Source organism: Puma concolor, chromosome C2 (assembly GCF_028749965.1).
Source record: "Puma concolor isolate L17-30 chromosome C2, mPumCon1.1.hap2, whole genome shotgun sequence".
In the NCBI taxonomy this organism is placed as follows: Eukaryota; Metazoa; Chordata; class Mammalia; order Carnivora; family Felidae; genus Puma; species Puma concolor.
In genome coordinates this window covers 143,304,811-143,320,851 of record NC_141675.1, presented here as the reverse complement: position 1 = coordinate 143,320,851, position 16,041 = coordinate 143,304,811, and the positions used below count along the sequence as shown (strand labels likewise).

Sequence of the window (16,041 nt, the reverse complement as noted above, 5' to 3'; positions counted from 1 at the left end):
TCTGCCCCTCCCCGTTCATGCTGGAACACTCTCTCAAAATAAGTAAGCAAACTTTTTTTTTTAAATGAACGTATTTGTTAAAATGTGATTATGATAGTGTCACATTAATATATACATTCAATATTTTTATTTTGCTTCAAATAAATTCACCTCATTTATTTTAGTGTTTAATTTTTTTTTGTTTCCAAGAAAAATAGTTTTATTTTCATTATTGTAATATATGGTGGAAAACTGTTGTTTCAGTCCATGCAGCTTTCTTCTGCTTGCTGGCAGCAGATTCCTTCTTTCTTGTGGAAATTCATTCCGTGTGCCATTGGTAGGGATGACCCTATCCAATCTCACTCCTTCTAGAGGTTATACTCATGACTTCCTTGAAAGAATATGATAAGATATGACATGATACATGCTAGAGGGGTCAGAGAGAACAGAAACAAGTGATTCTTCATAAGTTTTCCAGTTCTAGAGAAGAGATTTGATCTCTCTGCTGTGATTGTTGGCCAATTATTTCTTAAGTTTTGAACTGCTTTCTGATAACTTGCCTATACTGGAAGAGGACTTCAAGAGAAAGGCAAAGACAGATTTCTGTTGAAAATACTGTGATTTTAATGAATAAGAGAAACAATGGTGAGCAGGTCAGGGCCTTTCTAACATCAACTAAATCATTGGCAAGAACTATAACTTTAAACCTGCTCTGTCTGACCTTCCAAATTAGTCTAGAATCACCATACTAGTTTGGAAGGTCAGACATAGATAGATAGATAGATAGATAATGAATAGATATAGATAGATAGATTGGCAATGGGGATCAAGTGTAGTTTTGATTAATTTTAATTGTTATGAAAGAGACGTGACTGATATATTTTTAGCATTATTACCATCATGATTTTTATATATCATCTTTATTTTGTACAAATGGGAAAAATGGGAAACATCCTTTTTTGTATGTAAGCTAGAGATCAAGGAAGGAGTTCTTGGAAGTTGGGTGAAATCAATAATGTTAGAGTAAGGCTTAGTAACCTAAAGGAAAGTAAAATTTCAGCAGAAAACAATAGAGAATTAGCCTGACAAAATACTCTTTCCTGCCTAGAATGGTTTTCTCTTTCTATTTTTATTGCATTCATTTTTTGTTTAGGTATGATTGTGTTATTGTATACATGTTATGCTGAGATTTTTAGCTTCCATTAATTTAAACAGTAACCAAATTCATATTAGAATTCCAAATACTTTATTCCTACTCTAATGTGAATGGGCCAGAATTCTCTGTAATTGGATATTGCATATATGTTTGAGATAGTTTTCTGTGAGCAATGTGCAGGAGCTCTACCCATGAACTTTGTTGTAGTCCATGAGGCTGAATAGAGATATTGTGGTTCACTTACAGGTTGAAGAAAGTTGAGATCACCCAATAAATAAAATGCTGTGTGCATGACACACATATATGCACACACACATACACACACACACAGGATGCGTGTATACATTTACGTACATTATTTTAGAACACTATTAGCACACCTAACATAAGATCAAAACTATCTTTATATAAAACCAAGTCATAATTTTATTTACTGTAAATTATTTCAATAGTTAAAATTCCTCAATTAACAATAAATATATGCCAATTTAATCTCATTTTGTCACTGTTTTTTAAGAACTATCTAAAATATTGTTGTACTTTATCTTTTCTTTAAAATAGCTCAAAATATGTAAGATTAAATTATGTTACCCACTTACATTGACACTGGTTGTTTTATCAGAGTTAGACTTCTTTATCTTTCCTTAATGTAATGATAGTAGTAAAATTATTTCAGTAGTTCCATGATGGCATTGAATACATCTATGGAACACTCCCTCCTGAAGGTTTGCTTTTAATTAAGATTCCTTAGGAATGACATAATTGAGCATAAGCTCATCACATGGTCATATGCCAAGAATTAACAATAGTTACATTAGTGAACTATGTTACCTAGTAACAAAAGCAACATAACATTTTCATAACAGTTGAATATATATTCAAAATTTCCCAAAGTTCTCATAACCAAATACATGGCAAAAATACTCACACATATTATATAAACCCTTATGAAATGTGTATTCTGTCTTCTGTCTTGGTGTTCTTTTTGTATATTATTCCAGTTTTCTACTTCATCTGGAAATGTGTTCTATGCCACACTGGATGTCAAATGGGGAAATAGAAACAATAAAAAAGAACCCGTTGAAAATTCTGGAACTGAAGAATGAAATTTCTGAAATTAAGAGATTTCCTTGGATGGACTTAACAGCTGAATAGACATGACAGAGGAAAGTTTAATGAACTTCATGATAAATCAATGAAAACTATTGAAGGGAAAAAAATGATGAGAATTAAAAAAAAAGGAATAGAGACTTGAGAACTTGTCTGATGATCTCAAACATTACAGCACATGTAACTGGAATAATAGAAGAAGAAAGACTTGAGGACCAAAAGTATTCAAGAGATAAAGTTAAATATTTTACAAATTTGATGAAACACATGTAATGACAGGCATACTATGCTTTGTGGATATCAAGTAGAGAAAGGAAAAAGAAGCTTAAATTTATGTGTATCCCATTCGAATGGTTGAAAGACAAAGACAAAGACTAGATCTTGAAAATAACAAGAGAAAATTAACACATTATGTAAGAGGAGACAAAATTTCGATTAATGGCTGACTTCTCAGCAGATCCTTGGGGACAAGAAAAGACAGAAACAGGGGTGTCTGAGTGGCTCAGTCGGTTAATGATTTTGGTTCGTGTTGTGATCTCAAGGTCATGAGATCAAGCTGGGCGTCAGGTTACATGCCGGGCACAGAGCATGCTTAAGATTCTCTATCGCCCTCTGCCCCCTGCCACTCATATGCACCTGTGCATGTGCTCTCTTTCTCAAAAAGAAAAAAAAAAGACGGAAACATCATTGAAAAGCTGGAAACAAACAAACATATAAACACTGGCAACCCAGAATTCTATATCCATCAAGAACACTCTTCAATAATGAAAGTAAAATAAAGATATTTTCAGGTAACAGAGAACCAGAGGAATTCATCACTAACGGATCTGCCCTAAAAGAAATACTAAGGGAAGTTTTTCAGGATGAAAGGAAATGATAGCAGAGGAAAGGCTGTGTTCTCAGAAAAGAAGAAAGAACATCTGAAATATCTGAGTAGATAGAAAAGAGTATTTTTTTCTTTCCTCCATTTCTGATTTTTTTTTGACAATCTCTACATGTGTATGAAAAAACATTGTCTTGTAGGTTTGTAAGTGTAATGTAACCCTTGTAACATAAAAAAGAATTTATGACATATTTATTTGCAGGATTTTGGTATTTTAGACAAAGTAGTACATTATTGAATAAACTATGCAGAATTAAGGTTGTATAATGCAATCCTTAGGTCAATCATGCAGAAAAGAGCTGAAAGGCAACAGGAAAATTTAAATGGAATTCTAACAACTATTCAAATAATTTAAACAAGTAATAGTAAAAGGGAAACAGAGGAGTAAAAACAGAGCAGAAAAGCTGAGAACATAAAAAATGCTTACCACAAAAACAACTGTATTTATTACATTAATTGCTAATAGATTAAGTGAACAAAGTAAAAGTTATATTTTCAGAATGGACTCATAAACCAAACCAAGTATATGCTATCTACAAAAAAACATGCTTTTATTTTAAAGACAAATATGGTTTGAAAGTAAATGAACAACAACAACAACAAAAATATATAATGCAAGCTTTGAGGAAAAGAAGGCTTGAATGGTTATATTAACTTTAAGTGGAAGTTGTTAAGACAAAATATATTACCATAAATAAAGAGGGAAATTTCATAAGTACAGTTGACCTGTGAATGGGTTTGAATTGCTCAGGTTCATTTATATATGAATGGGGTTTTTTGATAAATACCAGACAGTACTGAAAATGCACTTTCCCTTCCTTATGAGTTTCTTAATAACATTTTTAATCTAGCTTACTTTATTGTAAGAATAGAGTATAAAATACATATACTAAATATGTGTTAATTGACTGTTTATGTTATCATTAAGACTTCCGGTCCACAGCAAGCTACTAGTAGTTAAGTTTTTAGGGAGTCAAAAGTTATACAGAGACCTCTGACTGCTCAGGGTCAGCGCCCCTAAACCCTCAGTTGTTCAAGAGTCCACTACATAATTTTATAAAACAACAACTGCTAAGAACCAATGATCTAATTTCCCCCTTAAAAAGTTAGAGAAAAAGAGCAAATTAAACCCAACGTAGTGAGAAAATACAAGGTACAGATAAAATATATCAAAATACAAAAATAGACACACAATAAAGAAAAATTAACATAATGAAAAGAGCATGTTTGAAAAAATTAATAGGGGTGCCTGGGTGGCTCAGTCGGTTAACCGTCCGACTTCAGCTCAGGTCATGATCTCGTGGTCCGTGGGTTCGAGCCCCAACTGCTCACAGCTTGGAGCCTGGAGCCTGCTTCAGTTTCTTTGTCTTTCTCTGTCTCTACCCCTCCCCTACTCATGCTCTCTCTCTCAAAAATAAACATAAAAAAATCAAAACAAGAAAAAAAAATTAATAAACTTGGTAATCCCTACCAAGTTTGCTCATGAAAATCATAAGAAAGACTCTGTCAATATCAGACACGCAAGAGGTTACAAAAATAGACTTCATATGTTTCTTAAAGGAATCTAAAAGGGTATCATTACCAACTTTATGCTGATAGACATGGTGACTTAGATGAAATGAACAATCCATTCAGCAGCCATAGCTGGGAAAGCCAGTTTCACACAGGTGCATCCTAATCAACACCTTCCTCAGCTTGCTTTCTGCCCCAAAGCTTTTTGGATGTTTTGCCTCCCCCAGTCCTGCAAACTAGAAAGTACAAGTGTATTAACACCCACAGGACAACTCCTGAGCAGTGGGAGAGGAAGAACAAGAACCAATGGGTAAATAAATATTCTCTTTTTTATTCTTTTCAAGTGGACAACTACCTGTAGGAGGCACCCACCACAAATTCTCAGCTTCTTCAATGGGTCTCAGTAGACTCGAGCCCCAGTTGCTCATAGCTTGATAAGAGACTCTCATGTTGCCTCTACCAGTCCTTCATTCCAGTTTTCTGGCATGGCAAATGCAAATAAACTATCCATAAGCAAGAGAATGTCTCGGATTCAGGTTCTGGGAAAAGTATGACATCAGTGGGAACAGAAAATTTGAGAACTATCTGGAAAATAGCAGCTGAGATTGAAAATGACAGAAAAAAAAAAAAAGAGGAGAGTCATTCGATGATGATCTCCAAAGGAGTGGCTTGCAACAGAAGCATATGTTTACTTGTCCATCTCGGCTCTGGCGCAGCCGTGATCCTCACTCAAGAATACAGCTGGATGGAATTTCTCTGTCGGAACAATGGCAGGTGTCATAGCGTAGGGATGAGGGGAGCATGTCACTTCCACTCACATTTTATTACACAAAGTTTGCCACATGGCCACACACTTGAGTGCAATTGCACAAGATGTATAACATTTCAGCAGAAGGGATTTCAAATATTTATGAAAATTGAAGGATGGTCGATTCAATAAAATGCAGGAAAAAGCTAATAGTAGAGCACTCAATAAAATTTAGCCAACTGTTTGGTCACAAGATTACTTTTAGATATAAAAAATTACAAAGCATGAGAAATCTCTGCAAACAAAGTAGAAAAGAAATTTTAATACGCTTTAAATAAAGTTATCTTAATTTTACAAGTGAAGCTTTACTTGCATTTTGTTTTGTTATTGTTGTTGCTGCTGTTTTGCTCATTTTACTGTGAAGCAAATGAGTTCCAATGAAATTATTTATATCAGAAAAAGAGATTTAGAACTGCAACTTTTCATCGTTTTAACCGTCCAAGATTTTATCACAGGCTTATTTTTCACCCATATTTTATTTTCGTAAGCTCAGAATTGTCAACTTGTAAAATGTTATCATAAAAGACATTTTTTTATACAAATAAATCTGAAATAACTTCTCACAAATACGTTACAGTATTATGCAGTTCAGCTGCATAAATATCAGCTGAACGCTGGAAAATCTTGGAATTTTGAATTGTGATTTATTTCACGGACGATGCTGGTTTCCTGTAGCTTTTAACATCCATTAGGATTCATGCATTCTCATAACCTAGCTGGTTTTCTGAGAAGGTCTAATATGTGCTTGCTTTTATGAAGGAATATCCTTGAGATTTTAATGATAATTTTAATCCTTAAATTTATAGAATGACTGATTCCATTATTCACAAGAGGACCTATATTGCCTATGATTCAACGACAACTCCACATCAGAGGATGTCAGAAGATCGGTAGCCTCAACTGACCTGAGAATGTCAAGGTTCCTTCACCGTGTGAGATTAATTTTGCGTTATACATCAGGCACTGATTTTAGTCAAGCTATTAAGGAATTATAGATGTCATCATACTGTTTGTAGACGTCAATTTCACGTTCCCAACTTACTCCTCAAAGTACTAGCTATGTAGATGTCAAACCGGTGCGGCTCCCAACACTCACACAGAATGATCCACCGGTATGCAGCTAGCAGTTTCTTCTCATTTCTACCCACTCTACATCTGTACTAGGAAAAGTGAGAATCTGTGTAAAAGAAATTCTAATGTTGGTGACTATCACCAAAGAATGATGACCAAGGCAAAAGTAACATTGGATGAGAAGACATTTCCATTTAATTGTCTCGGGAGGTTTCAGGTACCTGATGCATGTGAAAGACAGGTGAGGGGGACACTTTCGAGCAGGGACTCCGAGCCACTTTTGAGCCAGAATAGGAGGATAATATGTGTCACTGGAAACCATGTACTTGAGCACGGTATTTAATTTGATTCCTTGTGGCAAGAGAAATCAGCATACTGTCACAAAGCTCGTATACCAAGCCACCCCAAGCACATATTTTTATGTAACGGATTTAAAAATGCGTTGCAGATATTACATAACAATATCTCACAAGGGTGGGCTGGTCTCAATTTTGATAATAGCTACTGTTGGGCTCGCCTACGCTAAGCTAATAATTTAAGTTTAGCTTGTCGAATCCCGTTCTTTTGTTTTATAACCCAAATCTGCTTTCCATTTGCGTGTGTAAGTTGGTCATCTGCTTTGGTGACAAAGAGGAGGTGCCTCCGGAAAGGTTCTCAGACCAGGCTGCAGTGTTGAAAGCTTCATAAATCAGTTCGGGTTTGTACAAATATTACTTCCCTGATCCAGATCTGGCATTATTAATAATGATTTATTATTTTAAAAAATTTCCAACACAAAACATGGAGAGCTTTGAAATCATAATTTATTTTCCTTGCTTGCCATGCAGTCTCACTTGTCATGATATTTTTCTAAGTTTTAGGCCTGATTACTCAGAGTGAGTGTGCCTGGCTAAAATACGTCCTTTACCTGAAAATAGAAACTCTAACTCTATCAAGGTAACTGAGCTCTGCAAATAATAGCATAGAAGATGGTCAGTTCTTTGCCTATGGTATGTTTATGCCATCATCCTTCTGTGTTTCCCTTCCTTAAAAATAAGGGACCTGGGAAGTTTGCCTACAGTCTTGCGGGGTGGGGGGTGGGAATGTTGAATGATCACCCTGACAATACAGAGTGAGCTCTTTCCTCCATCTATCTTCTAGAATCGACTGCATGTAAATGAAAAATAAATTGTGTTTTTCCTTGCAAGGCTAAGAGACAATGCGATTTGGAATAGCTACAGATGTTTCCAATGCTCCTCTAAATGCATCTGAATTTAATAAGCCGAGAGTTTGTAAATATATTTGTCTGTCAATTAGTTTGTTCCAGTACTTTTGTTGGATGTAAAATGTGTTGGCCCAATTATTACGCTATTTTAAGACATACTCAAAGTTTGATTTCTTACTCGTTCCACCAAATAAACTTCAATGAAAATAAGCTATTAATAAAGTTTTCAAAGCTTCACTTTTAAAATGTATTTCAGAGGGCGCTTAGTAGGTTGAGCGTCTGACTCTTGATTTTGTCTCAGGTCATGATCCCAGAGTCATGGGATCAAGCCCTATATCAGGCTCTGCACTGAATGAGCAGCCTGCTTAAGATTCTATCTCTCTCTCCCTCTGCCCCTCTCCTCTGCTTGTTCTTTCTCTCTCCAATTAAAATAAAAAGTTAAAATACATTTTAGTAAAATAGACTTTGGTGAAATGCCAGAGGTAAATGTCATATACAAAAAAAAAACAAAAACAAAAAAACAACAGGGGGGCACCTGAGTGGCTCAGTTAGTTAGGCATCCCACTTCGGCTCAGGTCATGATATCACGGTTTGTGAGTCTGATCCCTACATCAGGCTCTCTGCTGTCAGCACAGAGCCTACCTCGGACACTCTGTCCTGCCCCCCCCCCCCACCGGCCCCCACCGTCTCTGTCCCTCCTCTGCTTGTGCTCTCCCTCTCAAAAATAAACATTAAACAAAATTTAAAAAAAGAAATTAATTGAGTGAAGTCCATAATTTACAGGTCTTGGGGCGCCTGGGTGGCGCAGTCGGTTAAGCGTCCGACTTCAGCCAGGTCACGATCTCGCGGTCCGTGAGTTCGAGCCCCCTCTGGGCTGATGGCTCAGAGCCTGGAGCCTGTTTCCGATTCTGTGTCTCCCTCTCTCTCTGCCCCTCCCCCGTTCATGCTCTGTCTCTCTCTGTCCCAAAAATAAATAAAACGTTGAAAAAAAAAACAAAAAACAAAAAAAACCATATACACCCAAAACTTAGTTTCCTTTCCAAAAGGAAACTTAGGTAAGTTATGTACCTTTTAGGATACTTGATTTTAAAAGGCTTATTTCTCACTGCTGGGCTGTATTTTACACTCCCTCATTATTGCATAAATGTCACTGTGTTCTTTGCTCCTCTGATTTTCTGTTGTCACTCTAAGCTAACATCCAGTGACAAAACTTTTCTCCTCATCCGCATGGGGGAACTTTCCCTGTTCCTTTTTTTTAAATGAGACAAAGAGAGACAAAGAGAGAGGGACAGAGAGAGGGAGAGAGGGGAAGGGGTACGAAGAGAGGGGAGGGGGAGAGAGAAAATCCCGAGGGGACTCTGAACTGACAGTGCCTACGTGGAGCTTGATCTCCCAAAAGGTGAAATCGTGGCCTAAGAGGGAATCAAGGGTCAGACGCTGAACAGACTGAGCCATCCAGGTGCCCTCTGGACGTCTCCCTATTCTTTCCATGTTTTTCCAACATATTTGCTTTCTCCCCGCCCATCTCCATGATAGGTTAATTTATTTTGAACCTTGGTTTAAGGGCCCGCATATTCTTCTCTTTCTGAACACTGTCCTCAAAGCTTTTGTCCCGAGAGTAGCTTAAAAACATGGGTGACCTGTGAGGCAGAGTTTTACTGAAACATTGAGTAACGGGGTATGTTATTTAAAAACAAAAATATGGGGCGCCTGGGTGGCGCAGTCGGTTAAGCGTCCGACTTCAGCCAGGTCACGATCTCGCGCTCCGTGAGTTCGAGCCCCGCTCGGGCTCTGGGCTGATGGCTCAGAGCCTGGAGCCTGTTTCCGATTCTGTGTCTCCCTCTCTCTCTGCCCCTCCCCCGTTCATGCTCTGTCTCTCTCTGTCCCAAAAATAAATAAAAAACGTTGAAAAAAAAATTTAAAAACAAAAATATGAAAATAAGATGAAGGGAAGGAACTGTTATTAACACCGAACAGTGAATGCACTGGTCCTATTTATCTTCCATTTCCTACCACAAGTATTTGTTATGTTTATTTATTAAGAGAGAGAGGGGGAGAGAGAGAGAGAATGCGAGTAAGGGGGAACCCCAAACAGGCTCTGCTCCGTAGGCGCACAGCTCCCCACAGGAGGCTCAAACTCACCAACCATGAGATCATAACCTGAGCCGAAATTAAGAGGCAGATGCTTGACCGACTGAGCCACCCAGAAGGTTTCCCACCACAAGGATCTTCAGTCCTTGGACACCCATTCCCACCTCTCTTCCTTGGGCCCCAGTCTGTCCACATTTATTTACCTCTGTCCTCTCAATTACCTGTCAGCTTCTAACCCTTAAATTCTAGTTTTCCTTCCTGTAAAATCAAGCTCTTGGTTTACTTTTGTGCATCGCAGCAAATAAACGAACAAATCATGAACACATTCTGTTCAATAGCAGTCTGACCTGAGTAACAGAAAGTTATTGGTCTGTCTGATCTCCATCTTTTAGCAAGAGAAAGAACCCATGAGTCTTTGAAATAACAGCTCTGCTATTCTGTTGGGGAACGCACTGTGATGCTATACTTCCTCTCCCTAACAGCCAGGGTTAGCAGAAGACAAACAGCACAAAGTTTCATTCTCTTTACCTCTGGCCCTGTACATTCAGTCCACAGAAACTCCTCTGAGGCAGTTTATGTGTCGGTTTTTATTTTACTTCCATTTTCACCAACTCCTGCATGAAACTATCACAGGAATTGAAGAATTAATAGATTTCTTCAGTTTGAAGTCACACTGGAGAAAGGATTATATTTTGATATATGCCTCTTAGAAATGGCAACTACTAAGAAATATGTTGCTTGAAAATGGTCCTGGGGCACCTGACTCAGTCAGTTGAGTGTCCGACTTCGGCTCAGGTCATGATCTCTCTTTGAGTTCGAGCCCCGTGTCGGGCTCTGTGCTGACAGCTCAGAGCCTGGAGCCTGCTTGAAATTCTGTGTCTCCCTTTTTCTCTGCCCCTCCCCCTGCTCATGCTCGTGCTCTCTCTCTCTCTCTCTCTCTCTCTCTCTCTGTCAAAAGTAAATAAACATTAAAAAATTAAAAAAAAAAAAAGAAAGAAAGAAAATGGTCACTACTTCCCACCTTATTAAGTAGATTTAATAACTACATTCAGAATCCCCCCTCTCATAGCCTTCTGTTTCTGTCAATATAGATAAAAATTATGTGAAACAACTTGGGGCGCCTGTGCAGTTCAGTCGGTTAAGTGTCTGTCTCTTGATGGGGACTCAAGTCACGATCTCACTGTTGTGAGATTGAACCCCTTGCTGGGATATGTGCTAGAGGGTGGAGTCCGCTTAATATTCTCCCTCTCCCTCTACCCCTTCCCATCTCTCTCTCTCTCTGTCTCTCTCTCAAAGAAAAATGTGAAAAAACTTTAAATGTGAAAAATAGTATTTATGTATCTATTCTTTTATCTTTTGAATATTGAACATATTCAATCTCAGTACACTTTCAAGTCAATGGGCATTTTATTAACAAAATTGAATAAATCACAATATCCAGGTGGAGTGTTTGGGATATTGAAAAAAAAAAACATTAATAAATGTAAGAAAAGTCTGAGGTACAAAGGAGAGTATTGAAAAGAATAAAGTCAAGTGAGGTCCTGGGCTTTTGCATGGATATTTAATTGAATGCATTTAGGTAGAGGGGAAATGGATTCTCTATTAGGATAATTTTTGGTTTCAGTAAAAAACAGCCCAATACAAAAAGACTTCAACCAAAGGAATATGAATTTGTTCTCACAAATAAGAGTCTAGGGTTGGCCTTAACTTCTGGGTCTAGCTCTTCTCTGAAATTCTCTTGTCACTGCCTTACTCCATATGGTGGCCTCTTTCTTATGGTGGTACCAGTTCTGGGCCAATATTTAGGTGAAGGTAACGTGCAGAAGAGAGAATGTACCTCCCAGTGGCTCTCCTGAGAGGGAGAGATCTAGAAAACAATAATGAAACACATTTCCCCCGTATTTCCAAACACATTTCTCTCACATGCCTTTGGCTGCTAGGGTCACATGCCTTCCCGTCTGAACCAAATCCTATGACCAGGTTAATGCCATGTGATGATTGGCTTCAGCCTGATTTCGCTGAGAACCAATCCCTTTGCAGGACCACAGCATTATTTTAAAATTAATCATGAAAGCCTTTTTTTTTTTTTTAATTTTCCATACTTTTCTTGCTGTAGCAAAGCTTTCTAAATTCCACTGATTTATTGCTCAAGGATAAATTGTTCTTTAAAGCTGTAAGATGTGAGTTTGGCCTGATCTGGTTTGAAGCTGGGTCCATACTGCTTAACAGCCCATGTACTGTGGGTTCAGTTACTGTTGCAGCCATGACTCACTGTGTCTAGCTGTTGGCCACGACATTATGGAAACTTCTGAGTCTGCACCTTGCGATGTCCCATATGCTGTTGACCAGGTTTCCTGTGGTCTAGACAGTGGCCTGCGGGCAGATCGTTTGTGTTAATATCTATTCCCTGAACCATAGTATGTAAATATTGCTTCTTTGGAATTTGTTTGAGATTGTCTCAAAAAACTTCATTGCAATGCGTTTGCATGCAAGTTATCATTTAATAAGCTGCAATACTGGATATTTAGTGTGTGCTTATCTGGTAAAGCATATTTTGGAAAGCATTTCATTGATTATAATACTTGCCACTTTATTATCTTTAGTTTTTATATAATGCAATCATTTCAGAAGCAGAGTTATCATGCAAATGATTCTATTTGAAAAATATGTAACAGTCAAATATGGCCTCTTGTATTAGATAGTAAAATCTGCTAGTTAATATACAAGGTGTGGGATTTTTTTTTAATTTGAAAATTATACTATTTAATGACATCTCTGTCTGTGTATTTCTCACATACTGTTGTATTTCAAGTAAATATAAGATAGAAAAACTAAATACCAATTTAACAAATAGTCTTATTAGAGTTGAATCATTCACTTTATTTTTTATTTATTTATTAAAAAAAATTTTTAATGTTTATTTATTTTTGAGGGAGAATGTAAGAGCATGAGCAGGAGAGGGGCAGAGAGAGAGGGAGACACAGAATCTGAAGCAGGCTCCAGGCTCTGAGCTGTCAGCACAGAGCCCCACGCGGGGCTCGAACCCACGAGCTGTGAGATCATGACCTGAGCTGAAGTCGGAGGCTCAACCGACTGAGCCACCCATGCACCCGAATTATTCACTTTAAAATATAATTTATTATAAATTGCCCTTGTGTCTTTAACAAATAATCTATTTGCTGTAGTTTCCTTTAGGCAATTTCTTTTCAGGACTATCTCAGTTGCTTAACCCTTAGTACATTAGAAGATGCCATTAATATCTCCAGGAAGACAAGAGAATGAATCAGTCTCTGTTCTCTGGGAGTGTGAAATTATATAGATAGATGCTAGATAATATGAGCGTACATATATTCAAGGGATTTTTTTTCCCTAGGTCATTTAAAAAAATGTGTTTTGTCCTCATTATGGCTTGGTTATACAAAGACATAATGTCTTTTTTTTTTTTTTTTAATATGGAATGCTTCGAGAATTTGGATGTCATCCTAGTACAGGGGTCTTGCTAACCTCCTCTGTATCATTTCACTTTTAGTATATGTGCTGCCGAAGGGAATACTTTTCTTTTTTTTTTTTTTCTTTTCTTTTTTTTTTAATCAAGGGTTTTTTTATATTCTTGTTAGTCATAAGTACTCTGAATTACTGTTAGGAGTTTCTTATTTCCCTGTACTTGTGGGAGAAGGTAGCGGAAATTCCTGTAATGCTGTGGGGGAATCCCCTCTCCTACCTCCTTTTGCCAGGGGAATACCGGGAAGAAACTTCTACTAGACTTTTAGGAGCACACCTTATTCCTAGGAACTCCTATCCGTTCCTTGTGGACTCTGTTATTAGCATCAGCATTAGAACACATGGAGTAATTAATGGGATAAATACCAAACTAAGATGCAGTTACATTTCACTTTCAGGGAGATATTGTAAGTCTCACACTATAGTAATATAAAATGCCGGAACTGAACCAGAGACTAAGGTACTCGTATTATCAAATGGAGTCTTCTAATGCCATTTTAGCTTTAAAATTTAGGATCAAAATGTATTGACTCCAAACTGTAGATCAGCATGGACATGGGGTTGGTTTTATTCAAACACCTGACTCCAAAGACTATAGGAGACAACCTACAGGCTCTGGGGTGTGTTTTTTGTTTTTTGTTTTTTTTCTTCATTGCTTGTCTATTCAAAGTACTTCTATAATTTGACTAGGAAAAACGATTTGACCTAATCCAAAGAATCGCAATACTTCTATTTGTCAGTTTTTGGAGATTAAAAATAGTAAAATGTATTTCTTCATTTCCTGCCTAAAGTTGTAATATTTAGCTTTTGTGTTACCAGTTGCCAGATTAGATTACTTTTTTGCCGAAGGCTTTGCGTTGCGCATGCCTCCCATATTACTACTTACTATTTTCTTTATGTGAGAGGCTTTGTGATAGTTATAATATTTCAGATCAGAGAAATTTGCTCTGAGCTTTATAAGATAAAGTGTCTGTGATCAGTACTTTTATTTTTTTCCCCTGGTATTTCTGGTAAAGCAAACTGGCACCTGCTATTTCCAACAGCCAGTGGCAATTAGTCATTGCTGTTTTGTTACCTAGAGGACACTGTTCAAGTTTCAGCAAGTTTTCATCTTTCCCACCTCTATTATAATATCATTTATTCTATTGGCAATGTCTCTAGATATTTGATCATCTAGCTTGTGTGGTTCATCTTCTTGTTTCTGGGAAATTATATCTATTTTAGAATATCTTCCTTCGCTAATGTAAAGTAATAAGATTTCATGGATAATAAGCCAATGATGTACACTTATCAATGATAGGTATAAAATATGTAAAATTTTATTTTAAAATCTGTTACATTAACGTGTAATTACCAGAATTTGCATACGACGGAATAACTAAACAAGCTTACACTTACTACAATCAGTTTGATAGGCTAAAAATTCTGAGGCAATGATATCGCATTATCCTTAACACTCCCACCCTTGTGTGTTGGGTGTGGTGGGGGAAGCTATCTTGTCTGTGCATCAAATGCAATTATTCTTGAGAAGTCTCATCTGTACCTGGATTTGTTTTTTTTTTTTTACTTTTTAAATATAATTTATTGTCAAATTGGCTTACATACAACACCCAGGGCTCATCCCAACAAGTGCTCTCCTCAATGCCCATCACCTATTTTCCCCTGTCTCCCACCACCACCCCCCCCCCATCCACCCTCGGTTTGTTCTCAGTATTTAAGAGTCTCTTGTGGTTTGCCTCCCTCCCTCTCTGTTTATAACTATTTTTTTCCCCTTCCCTTCCCCCGTGGTCTTCTGTTAAGTTTCTCAAGATCCACATATGAGTGAAAACATAGGATATCTGTCCTTCTCTGACTGACTTAGTTCACTCAGGATGATGCCTTCTAGTTCCATCCACATTGCTGTAAATGGCATGATTTCATTCTTTCTCATTGCCAAGTAGTATTCCATTGTATATATAAACCACATCTTCTTTATCCATTCATCAGTTGATGGACATTTAGGCACCTTCCATAATTTGGCTATTGTTGAAAGCCCTGCTATAAACATTGGGGTATATGTGCCCCTATGCATCAGCACTCCTGTATTCCTTGGGTAAATTCCTAGTAGTGCTATTGCTGGGTCATAGAGTAGCCAGAGACCATATATTGAGTGGCATGGAGAGGTACTCTCCCATCACTGGATTTGATTTAGATTGAGATTTGAACCGTGAGCCTCAGCCTGATGATACTATAAGGAAATGAAATCTCTGTAGGGCCTTGAGAAGGAGAGAGTGAACTTTGCATGTAGAAGAAATATAGTTTGTGGACAGATACCAGATTTTGGTGGTTTTAAAACATGGCCACAAATTCTTTGCTACTCTTCCATAAAGAGGTGGGAATGTCTTTTTCTCCTTTAGTATGGGCAGGATGACTGTCATAATCAATAAAATGTGACAGAGAACGCTATGACTTTCCAAGCTAGATCATCAAATGCCATGCAACGTTTGCCTTATTCATTGAAACACTCTCTGGGAGCCTTAAGTCTGCATGTAGGAAGACTAGCTAACCTAATGTGACCATTCCACAAGGGTGCCCAAGCCACATGGACCTTGTTAGAGCAGGTCCCACTGCAAGAACTTCAATTGACAGAGCTAATTGAGCGTGACCTTTGAATTCTCCAAATTCAGTTTTGTCACACATGCACATGAAAAGGCATCCAAATGATCGCAGCCCCAGTTACTCCCAGC

The 16,041-nt window shown here is 37.5% G+C and overlaps 1 non-coding gene across 1 annotated transcript; it reads right to left on the bottom strand.

Moving 5' to 3' along the window:
• Positions 1 to 13,260: 13,260 nt before the first annotated feature.
• LOC112850540 (U6 spliceosomal RNA) lies at positions 13,261 to 13,367 on the bottom strand. The gene has a single exon (XR_003222663.1). It is a non-coding gene; the product is annotated as a U6 spliceosomal RNA (small nuclear RNA).
• Between the last annotated feature and the right edge of the window lie 2,674 nt (positions 13,368 to 16,041).